We start from the raw sequence: 17,242 nt of genomic DNA on the forward strand, positions 1-17,242 counted from the left end.
ATCAAGCGGACTCGCTGCTTTGTGTCCTGATCAAGCGGACTCGCTGCTTTGTGTCCTGATCAAGCGGACTCGCTGCTTTGTGTCCTGATCAAGCGGACTCGCTGCTTTGCGTCCTGATCAAGCGGACCCGCTGCTTTGCGTCCTGATCAAGCGGACCCGCTGCTTTGCGTCCTGATCAAGCGGACTCGCTGCTTTGCGTCCTGATCAAGCGGACTCGCTGCTTTGCGTCCTGATCAAGCGGACTCGCTGCTTTGCGTCCTGATCAAGCGGACTCGCTGCTTTGCGTCCTGATCAAGCGGACTCGCTGCTTTGCGTCCTGATCAAGCGGACTCGCTGCTTTGCGTCCTGATCAAGCGGACTCGCTGCTTTGCGTCCTGATCAAGCGGACTCGCTGCTTTGCGTCCTGATCAAGCGGACTCGCTGCTTTGCGTCCTGATCAAGCGGACTCGCTGCTTTGCGTCCTGATCAAGCGGACTCGCTGCTTTGCGTCCTGATCAAGCGGACTCGCTGCTTTGCGTCCTGATCAAGCGGACTCGCTGCTTTGCGTCCTTCCAAGCGGACTCGCTGCTTTGCGTCCTTCCAAGCGGACTCGCTGCTTTGCGTCCTTCCAAGCGGACTCGCTGCTTTGCGTCCTTCCAAGCGGACTCGCTGCTTTGCGTCCTTCCAAGCGGACTCGCTGCTTTGCGTCCTTCCAAGCGGACTCGCTGCTTTGCGTCCTTCCAAACGGACTCGCTGCTTTGCGTCCTTCCAAGCGGACTCGCTGCTTTGCGTCCTTCCAAGCGGACTCGCTTCTTTGCGTCCTTCCAAGCGGACTCGCTGCTTTGCGTCCTTCCAAGCGGACTCGCTGCTTTGCGTCCTTCCAAGCGGACTCGCTGCTTTGCGTCCTTCCAAGCGGACTCGCTGCTTTGCGTCCTTCCAAGCGGACTCGCTGCTTTGCGTCCTTCCAAGCGGACTCGCTGCTTTGCGTCCTTCCAAGCGGACTCCCTGCTTTGCGTCCTTCCAAGCGGACTCCCTGCTTTGCGTCCTTCCAAGCGGACTCCCTGCTTTGCGTCCTTCCAAGCGGACTCCCTGCTATGCGTCCTTCCAAGCGGACTCCCTGCTATGCGTCCTTCCAAGCGGACTCCCTGCGATGCGTCCTTCCAAGCGGACTCCCCGCTTTGCGTCCTTCCAAGCGGACTCCCTGCTATGCGTCCTTCCAAACGGACTCCCTGCTTTGCGTCCTTCCAAGCGGACTCCCTGCTTTGCGTCCTTCCAAGCGGACTCCCTGCTTTGTGTCCTCATGAAGACCATTCACCTACACCTGAGAAATCCAACAAGCCTGTTACCAGTATGAAAAAGGAATCTTCTAGGAAACGTGAACCCCTTACCACAACCGAATTGCAACAAAGGCGTGATGATGAGGCTTGCTTTTACTGTGGCAAAAAGGGACACTGGATCACCCAATGTCCTCTGAAACCTCCCAAACCCTCTGTACTGATTGAACAGTCTACGTCACAAGCACAGAGCTCTCCTAAAAGGGGAAGTAGCTTTATTCCCCAGGACAGTGAACCCATGGAGTATATACCACCCCTGGTGATTCCTAATGCTTCTCAAACTCCAGTGGATGTCCAGCTGAAGCCTGATGACTGTTCTGTGATGGAATGCAGCTTCTGTGATTCTACAGTCTGTGGCAGTGTGGGTTGCTCCCATATGGATGAACTTCCTATTGCTTTCTGTTCAGCCATGATTGCAACTCCTATCACTCTTACCTCAGCAAAGTGTGATACACCAGAGACTACCATAGCCCCTAATATCTCCTCTGGACTGATAGCAAAGATACATGACCCTATTCCATCTCTGAGGAGGAAGGGACCTTCCATCAGTGCTTCCCATACCAAGTCTGCTTCTCCTGTTTTGAACCAGTGCAGTTGTGGTACTACCCCCCTGCCCCCAGTAGTGCCCTGGGTACAGGGCAGCTATGTGACCCCTGGAACATGGAAAGAGAAAGCACTGAATCATACCTTCTCATCAACTTCTTCAGCATCCAGTCCCAATTTGACCTATGATTGCACCACAGATAACCTTTCCTTTGATTGTGTTATTACCTCTAATGGCAATATAATCAGAAATGAAGACCTGGAGATCTGTGAACAAGCTTTACCGAAAAAGAAAAAGAAGAAATCACGTTAAGTACACCCTTCTGCTCAGTTTATTAAAGGTGTACAGATTTTGTTCAGACTGTTCGCATTCAGTGACCGCTCCTTGGGGAGGGGGTACTGTCAGGAACCACTTTTTCGCTGCCTGAACCATGGCTTTTTTTTATACCTGTGGTGTTTAAATCTGCTACCACTAGTGGCTGCCCTCCGCCCTCTGGAGCACTCAGAACTCAGGTGTGCCTTGTTACCTGGGTTGAGCCCTAGCCAATACATCCAGCTGGGCCTTGTTACCTGTGATTACCCTGCCTTTATGAACCTGCCCTGCCCTTCAGTCAAATGGGTGTTTTGATGGATATATCCAGCCCTGTGTGTCCAAAATAAATCAGTCTTCGTTTGGTTTTACCCTACACCGAGTCTCGGCTAGTGCCTGGGGAACCGGGGGAAGTGTGTTGTCCCAGGCTAAGGGAGCACAAGACAGCGGAGGTAGTCGGTCGGACTAGCCAGCTCCGTGACATTGGTGGCAAGCAGTGGGATTGCTTCTTAGTCTGAGGGACACTCACTTTCTACCGGGATTAACCAACAGGACGGCAGAGTTCGGTCGCCTTGACGAGGACATGGATGTGGTATCAGAATTCCAGGGGCTGCTGTGGGTCATCCTCTCTTGCTACACCACTACTCTGCCTACAGAACAATACCAGAATCTGCCTCCTCCCTATTGACTATGGGCCCTGGGTTTGTAAAGACTTTTGTGGCTACCCCCAGCAGTACCATCTCATCACTAGCTGAGGGGATTATCTCCAGCATACAGCCAGGATCTGCAACCAGGGAGTGACTGCCATTGTTTCAGTTTAATGTTGTATAAATCAGCCCCCCCCATTGTATTGTTAATCTAGTTAGTGCCCCTGTTGTCTCTGGGAGGCAGATTAAGGGGGGCAGTTTGTGTCTCAATATCTTATTTTATGTAAATGTGTGTTTTGCTGGATATATCCAGCCCTGTGTGTCCAAAATAAATCAGTCTTCGTTTGGTTTTACCCTACACTGAGTCTCGGCTAGTGACTGGGGAACCGGGGAAAGTGTGTTGTCCCAGGCTGAGGGAGCACAAGACAGCGGAGGTAGTCGGTCGGACTAGCCAGCTCCGTGACAAATGCTATGTCCATGTTTAATGCTATGTCATTGTGTAATGCAATGTCCATGTTTAATGTTAACTCTATGTGTAATGCTATGTCCATGTGTATCATTATCTCCATGTGTAATGCTCTGTCCATGTTTAATGCTATGTCCATGTTTAATGCTATGTCCATGTTTAATGCTATGTCTGTGAGTAGGTCTACATCCATGTTTAATGCTATCTCCATGTGTAATGCAATGTCTACTTTTAATGCGATGTCTATTTTTAATGCGATGTCCGTTTATATTGAACTGATGTTACGCACTCTATTAAAGGGAAAGAGCTTGCGGTGGAGGCATAATCATCCACAGAAGCTTTGTGCTTCCGTGTTGTCAATTACGTTTTGCCTTTTCTTTTCTACAGGTATAAATACACAGTTAACCTCTTAGTGTCCAGAGGGAAGGACAATCTTTCAAGCCATGGTTCCCCAGAGGTTTCCACCCTTAGGGTGGTTTTTCCTCTCCTGCGCGCTGAAAGGTGACTCTTCGTGAGTCTCGAGGTAGCTGTCACCATGATCATTGCTTTCAGGCCTAATTAATTGGACTATTAATTTTGTAATTAATAATAAACAAATTAAATGACCATCAGTTTCTGTTGTGTTTTTTATACTATTGACTAAAAGTAGCTGTAACCATATGTAATAACAAAAATGAATGGAGTTTATCCAGACCAATGGTTCGGGCCCAACCAGTGTGTATGCTAAAGAGCTGAAGGGCTGGCTTCCTCAGGGCCCTTTGCCAGGTATTTCATGCTTTATTAAAAAACACCAATGCACAGGTGTACAAAAAGGACAATGTATACATTTAAAAGGTTACAAATTTGCATCCGTGCGTCTCATGTTTAGACGTCACTTACATCTTCACACACATCATAGTTAAACATTTAGAATGAGTAATGTTATACAAAATACTGAAACCCCATATTTTTCATATATATCTAAACCCTCACTTAATCAGTTAAATTGACAGAACATACCCCCAACAACAATTCAGGTGTCCAGATTGTATATGCATTTCGAGCATTTTAATTGGGCTTATAAGGTGTATATTGCTGTTTTGGAACTGTTTTTTTTTTTACATTTAGTATGTTGGGTTTGTAACTGGAAATTTTAAACGAAGCCATGAACACCACCCAATCTAGGATATGTCACTAGTGGTTTAAGGACACAGTCCAAGCAGACATTTGGCCACCAATCACTGCCGAAATTAGCTATAGAAATACTTTGTTGAATTTTTTTTCACCAACCCTTCTGTGTTTTTTAGAATTTTTTTGGCACAGGTTATGAGTTATGGCAGAGAAATCCAGTATGTGTTTTTTAGATTATGGAAATACCCTACATGCATAGGTTTTTTTACATTATTTTTTTTTAAACTTGCCTGGAACAAACTTTTTGATAGCTGCGTAGAGTTTTTATGTAGGTCATGTGCCATCAAAATACCCTACATTTTCATCTTGTTTTATTAAGTTGCAGCAATCCTACGGTTTTTTGTTTTTTTTATCTCAATTCAAATCTCCATTTATTCAAGGTATGTGTAAAAGACAAGTTATAGTGTGTACATTAGAGGAATGAGAGACACCTCCCGCGTTTGCACAGTAAAACAACGGTCCGCTAAAACAAATCGGTAAGCATACCAGGGTCCGAAAGACTCTAGAATGAACAGTGAACAAGACCAGATACGGAGAGGAGATCAACATACTGTGATCGTGTCAGAAAATATAGTATTACAAAAATACAGCAGTATTAATAAAAAATAAACATAACTAAAACAGAATCAAAACACTCCAGGATGTCATTGCAATCCTACTGTTAAAGCAAAAGCAGAACGATATATATATATATTATTGAAAACATTTCCAATTCCCTATTTTTGTATGATACAGAGACCTGGTAGAGAGGGACAGGGAGGGCAGTGGTACCTAAGGAGTCTGTCCTAATACCTTTTTTATAGCAGACTTTTTGTGCGTTTGGTGGGGGGATTGTACAAAGAAAATGCCATTTTTGTCTTTGGATCAGAGGATGTTTCTCAAAATCTTTAGCTGGAACTGTAGAAAAGTGTAATTCTTTCCAGTTCCAAATTTATCTTAAAGTACCTATGTATTAAACACGGAAACTTGGGTCAGGTAGATCACAACTTTTGTATACCATGTTGTGGTTTTGCCTAACACTAGGTAGGGCTGTTGACTTTGATCAGAAAGGTATACCCCACCACGTTTTATTGTTATTGATAATGCACTGTGGTTTTGGGAACTGTGCATCACCCTTACCTCTGACATGTACCAGCACCAAACTTTCATTGTGTATGGAGGAGAGAACATACTCTACATGTCTTCACAGAGCACTTTTGTTTTGGGTACACCAATTGGTGGATGGAAGCTTTTTAGGCTGGGGTGTCATATATATAAAAAAAATTAAAAATTAACTCCAGGCTGGTATCGGAATTATCTACCTGGATACCAAAGGTACATACATTTCTAGTTTCCTATTTTTCCTTCTTGCTACATAACCCTGCACCCACTGATCTTTATACTTTTTTAACCTGGTCCATGCTATAAGCACATAAGCTTTCTAGACCTCAGAGGTCTTTTCGTCACCATTTCTTCTGTAGGAGAGACCTCTGATGTCCAAACATACACCTTTCAATAGAAATCATACAACGTATGATACAACCCCCCCCCCATACAACGTATGCAGTTAAGTGTCCATTTTGCTTGTGGAGCTCAGTGAGAATGAACCAAGACTTTGCTACACTTTTAATTTTATTTTAAATATTTTAAATACACGATGGATACTTAACATAGACACAACTGTACAATGGAACTGACAACATGTTGATATTGTTTTAAAGATACAACACCTGGCTTCTTCGAAATATACATAAATAAAAATTAATTAATTCAATCTGAATCCCGTTGTGAGCGATGTATTCCTGGTTTTCATCACATTGGTTACAGATCTTCAATTTTATCTGGCAAGTGGGTCCAATACAAAAGCCCGACAAATGGAGATATTATTATATTGTGGAGCCTTGAACAAGTTTTCTAGTGTGAACTCTTAATTCAACTCTTTCTTATTCATTTATTGAATATCAATGCACTTATTTCACTTTTTTCAATTGTTTTTTCTCTCTCTAATTAATGATATAATTCATTATGTTTAAACAGTTTGGTGGTTTCATGGGAACGTGAAAGTGGCCATATCAAGTCAGGACTCTAGGAATGATTCTTAGAATCATGTTGATGCATTGTCATCTTTAAAGAGTTTCTTCTGAATCACTGTCATCGGGAAGGTTCATACAGGTTATCAGAGAAATATAGAGAAGAGCATCTCTGGATAGCTTCACCTTACTGATGGGAATCTCCGAGCGTGGTTTCTTCTTCTCTGTAACATAAGTTACATGCACCGGGCCTTTGAAGTCAGTTGTGGAGATGTTGCCATGTGTGTTCCGATTCACGTTGACACTTGAGACTTCTGTTTCTTCTGCGTACTCTTTGTAAGAGGAGTCACAGCCACCCCAACGCCTGTGCGAAGGACAAAGAACCATTTAGACAAGTGATATTCACAGAAAATGTTCCATCTGAAGGAGAGACCCGTGACTTTCTGAAAACCTTTGTAACTTTACATCGTTTTGTATCTTGGTCCAATAAAGTATCAACTTTGACGTAATACCCTACTATCACCCTTTCAACTGTTGAGCTGAGTAAAAACACATTAAGAACAATCTCGATGCTCGCTTGACAGCCTTATCACACCAACATCAGCACTCACTGAATAAGACTGCAAAGTAAAATCTAGATCTAGGCTTTCCTGTGTATTTGACATCACAGCAGGCACAGACCTCCCTAATACCCCTTTGGCCAACCTGTGTGACCTCTGGAGACGTTATTATGTGAAGTCATGTCCTGGTACTCCAAGATTACGCTCAGTAAAAGGATGAGGAGGTAGGTTATGTGTCCCTCCCAACAGGGCTGGCCTAAGGGGTGTGCGACCTGTACGGCCGCACAGGGTGCCATGGCAACAGGGGCGCCTGCCCGGGACTTAAATTAAAACATCAGGGTTTTTTTTGTTTTGTTTTGTTTTAACTTTATTTAACATCCTCCATGTTAAATAAAGTTTTTTTTTTTACTTTATTTTACATGGAAGTCCCAGGCAGGGGCGCAGAGCAGTCGCTCGTGAAGTTTTCAGCAACCGCTCGGCACCCCCCACTCTCCGTGGCGGTGCCGGCGTTTCATGCTGAGCACCGAAATATGGTGTCATATTCCGGAGCCTCAACAAGGTAAGTAAGGATAATGAGAAGTAGGGAGAGGGGCGGGGGCGAAGGCAGTAAGATGGAGCAGAGGGGGGGAAGGCAGTGAGAAGGGGCAGAGGTGGTAGATAGTGAGAAGGGGCAGAGGGGGGAAGGCAGTGAGAAGGGGCAGATGTGATAGATAGTGATAAAGGGGGAGAGGGGATAGATAGTGAGAAAGGGGAGTTTTGTGACAAGATTTTTTATCCTTTCTTTTTTTGGGATGGGGGGGCGCCAGAGGAGTAGTCCGCACAGGGCACCAGAACACCTAAGGCTTGCTTTGCCTCCCAAATATGTATAAGACCAGGGCAAAACTAAAGACATAGCTACATTTAAGCATAAATACCGCTTGAGGGCATACATATAATTACAAGTAAATTACAAGTATATAATCCCCCATCCTTAAAATCACCCTTATCTGTCTGGGTCTTCTGCAGAATCTTTATCAATGCCACATGACGTACCTTTTTTATGATTGCCAGCAATAAGATAACGGCAAATACCAGCATTATACTTCCTGCAATAGACACCATGATGATCTCATAGGTCCTGTTTGTATAGTCTGCTATAGAAAGGGCATAAAAATGTAGTCATTTTCCTCTTCCCGTACTGCCACTCAAGAGTAATAACATGACCTTTTACAAAGAAAGAGAATATCGAAGTCCCTGCACGCCTGAGTTAAAAATCACACAGCAGGCCAAGCATAGTCAGAAACCATTAAAGTCCATTATTTTACACATTTATAGAAAGTGTTATTGTATGTGAATTAGCGCTCCTTTTAACTTTTCTCAGAACAGCTGAGCTCACGAACATTATTGAAACATACCCCTGCTTGAGTACGGGTGACTTAATTCAGAAGTGTTGTATTTGAGTGCCAAGCTAGTTCCCAAGTATATGTATAACTTAATATTAAAATTAATCAATCCTTGGTTAAGCCTCTACTACTTCATCTGGAAGGCTGTGCCATGCATCAACCACCCTCTCAGTAAAACTTTTGTTGTGTCATGTTTTGTAACAGCTTTCTAGAATGTTGCCCAAATTGTGGTTCTCTCTCTCTCTTAAGCATTTCATATTTCAGCCCACAAAGAAAAAACTCCTTTTTCAGAGTTTGTGTCTGCAACCATCTCGCTTCCAGAGTTATCCAGAGCCATTCTGTAAAACAGCAACTAAAACATAATATAAAACATAGTAGAAAAGGTATATATATATATATATATATATATATATATATATATATATCCCATAGAACATCACTGTGGAATATGATGGTGCCATATAAGATAATTATAATAATAAATATTATTATTATTAAAAATGAAATTCAATAATTGTGTATTATCGATATATAATTACTTTCTTAAGATATTTATAAGACAAAATATTGCGCTACAATAGCATCAAAAAGCAAGGATAGTTTAGGGAGGATAGTTTAGCAAGGATGTAAGAAGGAAAGTTAAGTCACCTTTACACTATTTTTTTGCCGTAACCAAACAAAATAAGTGACATTATTTTATTAAACAATATTTCCTTAAAATATATAAAAATAGCATTTTTATTTGTATTGCTAATTGAATTAGAGGAAAATGTGTGTTTGTTAAAAAAAATTTAAATAAGATAAGACGAGCGTTCTAGAATATCAACCTCAAAGCAATACCCATACCATGGGAATGGGTGGTGGATTAGAGAATATCCTAAAATAAAAACGTTACTCTAATAAGAAAGCGATGACCCCTATACTTTTTTTTCCCATGTATACGACTAAAATGGCAGGTCCTGAACAACATATGTGTATTAGTAAATCTTGTATGTAATGAACGTAAATCACAGAGTGTATTTACCTGGGAAAGAGATGATTCTGCCTCTATAGCCCACAGGACTCTGATTTTGTTTCTGGCCTCTTTTATCTTGGGTGGTTTATGGTATAGAGTTAGCTCCTTGAATCATTCTTAACGCTCCTTTTTTTCCCCCCTCTTACATTTTTTCTAGTATAAATTCCATTGTAAAAATGCCAGCGGCTAATTAACAGAGATTAGATCTCCACCTAGAGGGGACTGAAGCTGGATTGGAGTCAACGTTCTCCTGCCCTGGACCAGAAGGTTTATGTTGGCAGAGAGCTAAGAAAAAAATATACAATATATATATATATATATATATATATATATATATACACACACCCAGTATATATACTATACTGTTCAAAGGTTTTATTTATTAAGTTAACAATTTTGTAACTAAATGTAGTATTAGAAATATCATTACAACATTTGTGTCATTTATAATTTTTGCCACAAACTCTTAATTGCCATGGGACACAAACGCAGACATTGATAGGCTGTTGCCATAGATAGGTGGCCGCTTTTCTTTTTATTTCCCTGGTGTTTAAATCTGTTATTGTAGACATAAGTGATTACAATCATTTGGTATTGAAAACTTACAGCAATCAAAACGTATGTATACTGTGGGAATAAAATAAGCCTGTATCCGTGATCTGCACGCAAACTTTGCACATATACAATAATTCAATAATACAATCTCAATTCCTTGCAACCGCCCCCAGGACATGTTGTAATTTCGTTCTTTTATTATTGTTCAGGATTCCCAGCCTGGAGTATTTGGGGTTTAAAGCAGTGCACAGTGCACTTGGATCACTTGTCTAAGGGTGAGAGGCCCATTTTATCGATACATGTGGTTGGGATGTATCCACTGTGTTACACTATGGGAAATGGCTTATGTATTTTATGTTATGCGAACCGTGGTCTAAGATATACAGGAATTAATTATGGGGATATCGATTGAATAAGAATGTGTGAGAATGTATGAGAGGGCCAAAAATGTTTGGGTGACAAGCTTAGAAATTTCCAGGTGTGTCAATATCACATATACCGTATTTACCAGATTATAAAACAAGGTTTTTTTCCAGAGCAAATGCTTATACCTCCCTATATGCAACTGTGCACCCTGATATGCCACTCCGCTCCCCATAAATGTCCTGCACCACCCTGAAATTCATTATACTCCCTGATTCACCACTCTGCCTCCCCCAGATATGCCACTCTGAAATTCATTATACCCCCCATACACCACTCTACCTCCCCCTATACACCACTCTAACTCCCCCAGATATGCCATTCTGCCTCCCTGAAATTCATTACACCCCCATACACCACTCTGCTACCCTGAAATTCATTATACCCCCATACACCACTATAACTCACCCATACACCACTCTGCCTCCTCCCCCTCCCATACTCCACTCTGCCTCCTCCCCCTCCCATACTCCACTCTGCCTCCTCCCCCTTCCCGTACTCAACTCTGCCTCCTCCCCCTCCCATACACCACGCTGGCCCCTCCCCCTCCCATACACCACTCTGGCCCCTCCCCCATCCCATACACCACTCTGGCTCCTCCCCCTCCCATACAGCACTCTGGCTCCTCCCCTCCTATACACCACTCTGAGTCCTCCCCTCCCATACTCCACTCTGACGATTTTCATTATCGATTATTATCGATTTTATCGATTAGTTGTTTCAGCCCTACTGTTAACATAGCACAACACAAAGAGTGCAAATGGAAAACGCAGAACAGGAAAAAATGGAGCAGTGGTTCATATAGTAAGAAGCACAAAGCACTTCTGAAAATGAACATGAATGTCGCTGTCTTTGAAAGACCATTGGTTACATATCTGTCATCTCTTCTCCAAAATGAGAGTAGCAGATGGTCCACATGTGCAGAGGATGCATGCCCAGGAACATTTTCTCCCTCTGATTGCATGGTTTTATGCTGCCTCTGTTGCCAATGGTATCATGCAGCATGCCTTTTACAAAGCACCTTAAAACTGCCAACATAATACAAGTGTCACCAGTGTTCAAAATGACAAAGATCTATATGATATGTCAGATGGTTTTATTGCAGAAAAAACTGTTTGATTTTTCTCCCATTATATCCTATGGGCATTCAGTCAATTCTGTCATTCACCTGTCATTCCATAGAAAACCGCTATAATCCCACATAACCTGAGTTTTAGAACCTATAACTGTACTAGGGGAGGATACATGACAAAAATCTATCTATTTCTCTGAAAAACAGGTTTGTTTTTTCTCCCATTATATCCTATGGGCATTCCCTCAACACTGTCATTCAACTGTCATAATTCACAGCCATAATTCCACCTAATCTGACACTTAGATCATGTGTCTGTAACAGGGGAGTATGTGTTCCAAAGATCTACATCATATGTCTGATGGTTTTCTCTGCAAAACAAGTTACATTTTTCTCCCATTCTATCCTACGGGCATTCACTCAATACTGTCATTCACCTGTCATTCCATAGAAAACAGCTATAATCCCTCAAAATCTGAGTTTGGGATCCTGTGTGTGTACTAGGGGAGCATGTGTGCCAAAGATCTATAGGATATGTCAGATGGTTTGCTCTAAAAAAACAAGTTTAATTTGTCTCCCATTATATCCTATGGGCATTCACTCAAAACTGTCATTCACCTGTCATTCCATAGACAACAGCTATAATCCCACATAGTATGAGTTCTAGATCCCGTGTGTGTACTAGGGGAGTATATGTGCCAACGTTCTATATGATATTTCAGAGGGTTTTCTCTAAAAAACAAGTTTAATTTTTCTCCCATTCTATCCTATGGGCATTCACTCAAAACTGTCATTCACCTGTCATTCCATAGAAAACAGCTATAATTCCACTTAATATGAGGTTTAGATCCTGTAACTCTACTAGGGGAGTATACATGACAAAGATCTATAAGATATGTCAGAGGGTCTTCTCTAAAAACAAGTTTAATTTTTCTCCCATTATATCCTATGGGCATTCACTCAAAACTGTCATTCACCTGTCATTCCATAGAAAACAGCTATAATCCCACAAAGTATGAGTATTAGATCCTGTGTGTGTACTAGGGGAGTATATGTGCCAAAGTTCTATATGATATTTCAGAGGGTTTTGTCTGAAAAACAGGTTTGATTTTCTCCCATTCTATCCTATGGGCATTCACTCAAAACTGTCATTCACCTGTCATTCCATAGAAAACAGCTATAATCCCACATAATCTGAGTTTTAGATCCTGTGTCTGTGCTAGGGGAGAATGTGTGCCAAAGATCTAGATATGTCTTAAACTTTTATTTAAAAATCAATTATTCTTTTCCCCTCTATTATAGTCTATGGGCATTCCTCCCCATTATAGTCTATGGGCATTCCTCCCCATTAAAGTCTATGGGCATTCCTCCCCATTATAGTCTATGGGCATTCCTCCCCATTATAGTCTATGGGCATTCCTCCCCATTATAGTCTATGGGAATTCCTCCCCATTATAGTCTATGGGCATTCCTCCCCATTAAAGTCTATGGGCATTCCTCCCCATTATAGTCTATGGGCATTCCATTTTGTCATTCGTTTTAGTATGTCCCATGTAAGTGTCTTTATTTTTGTAATATTTTGTAATTATCTATTATTATAATTATTATGTTTTTGTAATATTTGCTGTGCATAAAACAATATTTTTAGAGCATATATACTAATTGTGCTCTTTCTGTTTTTTTTCTTTCACGGTTACATCACTGTATTTTTAATTTTCATTATTACTTCTGTAAGGGAGAGTAACTTCGTGGAACCCCATTAAGTCCTGAATGCAACAGCTGAAGCCTAACTTATGAAATTCACAGCATTCTCTCTACTGAAATAAGCATGGCCTGGATAGAGGTTGTGCTTACTTTATAGCTCAGGGTTGTCCGTGTATATGTTTAAAATTCAAGCATTTTACATGTACAGTTAAATAACAAAATAAAAAAATATATATATAATATATAGCACTACTAAGTCCGGGGAGGGTAAGAGTGGCATATAGGGGGGTATAAGGGCTTTTTAGAGGCAGAGTGACATAGAGGGGGTTAAAAAGAATATCAGGGAGGTAGAGGGGCATATAGGGGGTTAAAAGGAATATTAGGGAGGCAGAGTGGCATTTAGGGGTTAATAGGAATATCAGGGAGGCAGAGTGACATATAGGGGATTAAAAGGAATATCAGGGAGACAGAGTGGCATATAGGGGGTTAAAAGGAATATCAGGGAGACAGAGTGACATATAGGGGATTAAAAGGAATATCAGGGAGACAGAGTGGCATATAGGGGGTTAAAAGGAATATCAGGGAGACAGAGAGGCATATAGGGGGTTAAAAGGAATATCAGGGAGGCAGAGTAGCATATAGGGGTTAAAAGGAATATCAGGGAGGCAGAGTGGCATATAGGGGGTGTATAAGGCATATCTGGGAGGCAGAGTGGCATATAGGGGGTCAAGAGGCATATCTGGGAAGCAGAATGGCATATAGGGGGTATAAGGCAAATCTGGTGGGCAGATATGCATAACTGGGGGCAGGTTAGCAAATAAAAGGAAATACAAACACATTTTTTCTCAATCATAGTTTTTATTAAAAATGAAAAAATAGTTTACATGTGAATTAATATTTACTAGTAAAACTTTTTTCTTACAGGGTAGTCTTATATTCAGGCCTTTTCCTAAATTAATATTTAAATTTTGGGGGGTCATCTTATAATCAAGCAAATTTGGTACTTTAATATGCATTATTTGTTGGTGGAGGTGAATAGTTTGCATCTATGGTCTTGCATTTTGCAATCTTTTGAGCTCTGAAAAGTGGTTTCAATCCATTTTCTTGAATAGATTGTATGCTTCGCTTAACCCCTTTGTGACAAAGGCTGATTTTACTTTTTGTACCCTTCGTGACAATGGCCGTTTTAACATTTCTGCGCTGCTCGTGTTTAGCTGTAATTTTCTTATTTCCTGTTTACTGAACCCACACACATTAGATATTGTTTTTTTTCAGGACAAGAAGGGCTTTCTTTAGATGACATTGTTTTGATTGTATCATATTATTTACTATTAAAAAAAGTATAAAATATGGTGAAACATTTAGAAAAAAATGACTGTTTCTAACTTTTAGTTGAAAAATCTTTTACTCATCCATAAAAGGTAATGAAAAAAACTGCTAAATAGATTCTACTATTTGTCCTGAGTTTAGAAATACCAAATGTTTTTATGTTTTTTTGCTTTTTTCTACACATTATGGGGCAATAAGTACAGGTAGCGTTTTGCTATTTCAAAGCCATTTTTTCCAAACCTGGTAATTCTTCCCCTCATGTGCCATTTCGGGTATCTTTGAAGCCGGCCAATGCAATTTACCCCATCAAGTCATATATTTTTGAAAACTAGACAGCCCAGGGTATTCCAAATGCTAGTATTTTAACCCTTTCCAAGCACTATTTCTACCATCAGCCTTTGTCAAACTTTATGGTAGTAATTTGTTTGCATTTGTTTTTCCACACACATTTTACTTCAGGTATGAATAAACAGGTTCTGGTATATGTCACTATCACAAAACACCCCAATATGTGTTCAGCAACATCTCCTGAGTACAGCGATACCTCACATGAATGGGTTTGCCTGGCTGTTTGGTGACAAAACATTTGGGGCATGCGCATTTTCAATGTTTAACTTTGGCGTTTGGCGATCAACTGCCCATGCCCTATTTGGTACATCTTTGAGTCGGGCCATTTCAGTATGCCCAATAAAGCCATATATTTTTGAAAACTAGACACCCCAGGGTATTTCAAATGCTAGTATTTTAACTCTTTCCATGCACAATATCTACCACCAGTATTTGTCAAACTTTGTGGTAGTCATTTTTTTGCATTTGTTTTGTCACACACATTTTACTTCAGGTATGAATTAAAAGGTTCTCGTATATGTCACTATCACAAAACACCCCAATATGTGTTCAGCAACATCTCCTGAGTACAGCGATACCTCACATGAATGATTTTGCCTGGCTGTTTGGGGGCAAAAGGGCCACATTTGGGACATGCGCATTTTTCAATGTTGAACTTTGGCATTTGGGGATCCACTGCCCATGCCCTATTTGGTACATCTTTGAGCCGGGCCATTTCAGTGTGCCCAACAAAACCATAAAACCATAATTTTTTGAAAACTAGACACACCAGGGTATTTTAATTGCTGGTATTTTAACTCTTTGCATGCACACATTTTACCACCAGCATTTTTTCAAAGTTTGCAGTAGTATTCTTTTGTGTGTATTTTCCCCCCACACACCTATGTTATGTATGAATTTACAGCTCCTGGTATATGCCGCTGTCACACAACACCCCAATATGTGTTCAGCAACATCTCCTGAGTACAGTGATACCCCACATGCATGGGTTTGTCATTTTTTGGGGGAACTAAAAGGCCACATTTGGTACGTGTGCATTTTTCTAATTGGAAATTAGATGTGTGGCCATCCTTCCCACCGTGTTAATTGGGACAGTGTTGAACCCGGCCAATTCAATTTACCCCATCAAATCATACATTTTTTAAAAGTAGACACCCCATGGGCATTTAATATGCCAGTATTTTAACTCTCTCCATGCGAGAATTGTTTTAAGCTAATGTGCTAATTTTAGGACTTGCTCACAAAAATATATTTTTTATATATATATTATTTTTTTTGCCTTTTTTTAAAAAAAAATGTAAATTTTTTTTTCAACTTGAAGGTTCCCCTGATAGCGACATCAGTGGGAAATTATTTTTACATTTTACTGTTTTGTTTACTATTTTTTTCTAATAGATTGTGATTAGAAAGCTGGGCTCCATTGACTTGCATGGTTGAATGCAGTACCTGTATTCAACCTGCAAGTGGAGCCAGAGTTCTCTAGAGGGTCTGAGACCGTCTAGCGAACTTTTTCACCTTTATTGTTTTTTTTCCCGGGCCGCCGCCATCTTGCAGATGGCGAAGATCACCGGCAGCTGCGGCTGTGACCGCTCTCCGGAGCGGTCACAGTCCATCCAAAGGTAAGTGTTTGGTGTCACTGGATGCCTCCTGATCGAGGCATTCCAGCGACACCATTTAAGTTTAGGAGGTGATCGTTGATCGCCTCCTAAACGCTTTTAAAACGGGCGTCCGCCGCCATACAATGGCCCCTGGCATACAATGGCCCCAGACATGGCCCCTGGTGCCGATCGTGGCGTTGCTGAATGCCTCGAGGTCGAGGCATTACAGCAACGCCGTTTGGGTGCAGAAAGCGAACGTAGATCGCTTTCTGCACCCGTTTAAAGATGTGCCGGTTCTGGCACGTCATTTGTCATAATCGACTTGTTTTTCGTGCCGTGCCAGAACCGGCAATTGTCATTAAGGGGTTAAAGTTTAGAACAATATAGAGAACATTGTTGACCAGTCTGTAATTCTTTTTGCATGTAATGATTTGATTCCTGAAAAAAACATGAATGACACTTTAAGAAAATTTACGACAGACGCTGCAGAGCTAAACAGATAAAAAGTGTTATTGAGAAAAGCCTTAAGGTGCTGGCCAATCTCTATAGCCCAGTATAAGGCCTAGCAAAGAACCTGTTCCTTGTTTCAAAATCTTGAAAATATTTGTTTTTGACGTTTATATTATCTAATTTTTGTTTAAAAATATCATATGTTGAACACTGAGCTCTGAAATTTATAAAAATACATCAAATACATATAAATACGTGAATTTTAATCAAGAGTTCTATGAGAGATGTGCAACAAAAAAATATATAGAAAGACATTATGTGCCCATTCGAGAACGTGGACCATTACAA

The sequence above is a fragment of the Spea bombifrons genome, chromosome 4, assembly GCF_027358695.1.
Source record: "Spea bombifrons isolate aSpeBom1 chromosome 4, aSpeBom1.2.pri, whole genome shotgun sequence".
NCBI lineage: Eukaryota > Metazoa > Chordata > Amphibia > Anura > Pelobatidae > Spea > Spea bombifrons.